The sequence below is a fragment of the Cariama cristata genome, unplaced genomic scaffold, assembly GCF_000690535.1.
Source record: "Cariama cristata isolate BGI_N322 unplaced genomic scaffold, ASM69053v1 scaffold8775, whole genome shotgun sequence".
Classification (NCBI taxonomy): Eukaryota; Metazoa; Chordata; class Aves; order Cariamiformes; family Cariamidae; genus Cariama; species Cariama cristata.
In genome coordinates this window covers 18,051-21,069 of record NW_009616940.1, presented here as the reverse complement: position 1 = coordinate 21,069, position 3,019 = coordinate 18,051, and positions in this window count along the sequence as shown.

Below are 3,019 nucleotides of genomic sequence, written 5' to 3'. Positions count from 1 at the left end.
GTTGCTCCCCACAGCTTCTTTGCATCCCTGAACAGAAAGCACAAGCAGCTCTTGGGGACACCAATGCCTCCACCGGGAGTGTATCCATGCTTCATCACCGTCTGTGCTCAGAACCAGCCCCAGCCTCATCTCGCAGAGCACTGGATTGCTGGGGCTGCTAGAGAGAACTGCACGGCACGCCGGGATGCCCGCTCGGTGGCACAGCCCTCCTGGAAATGCCACTTGCCCCTGAGTGAGAGTTGCTTTTCCAGCCATGTTTGCAGATGCTTTATTGATGCTGCGGGGCTTCTCCTCGTTTCAGCTGATCAATAACCCCCGGGGAGGAAGATCTAAGTGCAGCGCCTGCGGGACAGGATGGCTGCTGCCGCTGGGGCAGCCAAAGCCACGAACATGATCAAAGCAGCTTTGCCATGTCAGGTCTGTTTTCTATAAAGGATTTGTTTGATTTACTCTTCTCCCTTTAAAATCTCCGTCTCAGTCGGATCAGCTTTTCCATTACCTTGCTGGGGCTGATGGTGAGATAACCACTAAATGCACACCCCGTGTGTGCTGTTTCCTTTTTTGAGGTCCTTGCCTGGCCCTGACCACCTGGGACTTCCCCAGCTGCTTGCGGAGATGGTTTATATTGAGATGGGTCCAACCTCTCCTGTCCCCAGGAAGAGGTGGCTCATAGTTCCCCCTCGCCCTCGCCGCCCACACCCCTGCAGAGCCCGGCTGACTCCTGCCCAGATGCCATCATCTTCCTCAAAGAGAGTCAGAGTTTTTTTTGTTCAAGGCTGGAAAACCTGGTGGGGATCTGTATCTCACCCCCAAAGCTGCTCGCTGGGGTGGGAGCAGGTTGTGCAGCCTCTGAGACATTGCCCAGTACCCAGCCGCCCTGAGGCTGTGGCGATGGGCCCACCTCCTGCTGTCAGAAGATGCAAACATATAGAAATAAGATGCAACAGATGCCACCATCCTTGTCCAGGGGACACTTCACCAGGAAAGTCACGGCCAAGCCCTGATTTCAGACATGTTAATCATGCAGGAGCACTGGTGCACACACCGCAGGCATTGCTGGAAGAATCTGCAGCTGCATCGCCAGGCTTGGACCAGCCCATCTTGCCCTCGCCCGCCTAACCCAGGCACGGGGAAAGGCTGGCAGCGATGCTCCCCAGCTGCAGGAACCAGCAAAGCCAGCAAAACGAATGACATGATGGGGCTTTGATGTAGATCTCTGGGGTTTTGGGCTCTCTCTTGGTTTTGGAACCCGTGCTCTGCTCCTGGCTGGGGGCTGTGCCAGGGCCGCCCCCCCTTTCTCAGCTGCCAGTGCTGGGCAGTGGGATGTGGGTCACCCTACGTCCCACTGGCCCCATAACAGGGAAGGCAGCCCCAAAGGGAAAGGTTTTCAACCCAAAGCAGTGGATGGGGAGCTCAGGGCACTCGTGGCAGAGCTGATCCCAAAGGCAAAAAGCTTTCCTCCGGGATGGTGGTCCCTCTCTGCATCACCCAGAGGAAGGGGCTTTGCAGTACCCATGTTGTGCCCTTCAGGCGACTCGTCCCCCGGCGCTTCATCCTCTCTCAGCTGTCCCAGGCTGAACTTTTCCCCCTTCCGTGGCGTCCCCCGCCGTGTGCTGCTTGACTCATTTCCCGTGTCCTTTGGCCCCCGGCATCCTGGCTGCCCCCACACAAGGACCGGTGCTGGCTGAAGAGCTGATTTCACATCAAATTCATCTGCTTGAGATTGCAATCAGGGCTGAGCTGCTCAAGTTGAGTGATGTCTTCCCCCCACTCCCCAACCCTGGCCTTTGAAAACCCAGAGTTTAAAACTAAAATAAACCCAAAGCACTATCGGCCTCCTTATCTGCACCCTGATTTCTGCAGGTTGTATGTGCCTCATGATTTCCCAGCAACTCAAAGGGCAAGAAACAGCATTTAATGGTGGAGAAAAAAAGAAGAAACCCCAAAAGAGCAAGTAAGATGCTCATGAAATCATCTACACACAGGAGCTGAAGTCAAAAATAATCCAAAAGTTCACACTAGGGACCTGCTGGGCTCTCTGGATTTTCTCCAGGCACAAGACCCGAGGCTGGGCAGCGCTGGGAGGGTGCGGGGAGGCAGCGATGGGCAACGGGCATCAGCGTCACAGGGATGTGGGGGGCTCTGCTGCACCACCCCAAATCCCCTTGCGACCCAGCCCTGGGTCCTCATGGTGTGTTTCCCCAGGCTGCAGCTATCAGCAGCTACGATCTGCTTTTGTGGCGTTAGTGACTGTTAGTTTTCACATGTTTTTTTTTTTCTGAAACCACCTGCCCAGGGAGGAAAAGACACCCAGCGGAAGATGAATTCATTTCCCCCAGGACCACCCCCGGGTATTTTCCCTGCACATCCTTCCCCTGGCACCGCTCTGAGCCGGAGGAGCGGGGACTGGTGTGGCCGTCCAGCGGCCCCATCACAGCCGCCCTTTCCCTTTGGCATGAGTTGCTTTTGGAGATTTCCCTAAAATGCTTTTGCAAGTATTTCCCAGGTCGGCTGTGGGGAAGACTTTCCTCCCTGCTGTCCCGCCAAGTTTACTGTGGGAAAAATGAAAAATGAGAAGCCGGTGCGTTGGATGTGGCATCGGTGATGGGGATGAGCACCAGTTATGTGGGGCTGGGGGGCCCTTGCTATCTTTGGGACCCTGGGGCTCACTCATGGCAGTAGCTGGGCCACGAGCGATGGGAGCCCTTTGGTACCACTGGACGGCTGCCCTAGCTCTACTGGCTTTGGCATGGGGGGGGGAGAGCAGGGTTTGGGGTGTTGGCCTGGGGCACAGCAGCAGTGGAGGGGTTTCTGCATCCCTCCAAGCCTTGGCTGATGTTTTTCCACCATTTGGCACAAGATGTCAGTGCTGCCCAAGAAATGGCCACCGGTGCCATCCCACCGCAGGGCCATGGTGCTCCTTCTCCATCACCTTGGGGTCCCCAGCCTGGGGTGCTCCCCGTCTGCTTCTGGGGCCCGGAGGTAGCCTCCCCCCCTCGCAGGGACCCACTGGGGCTTC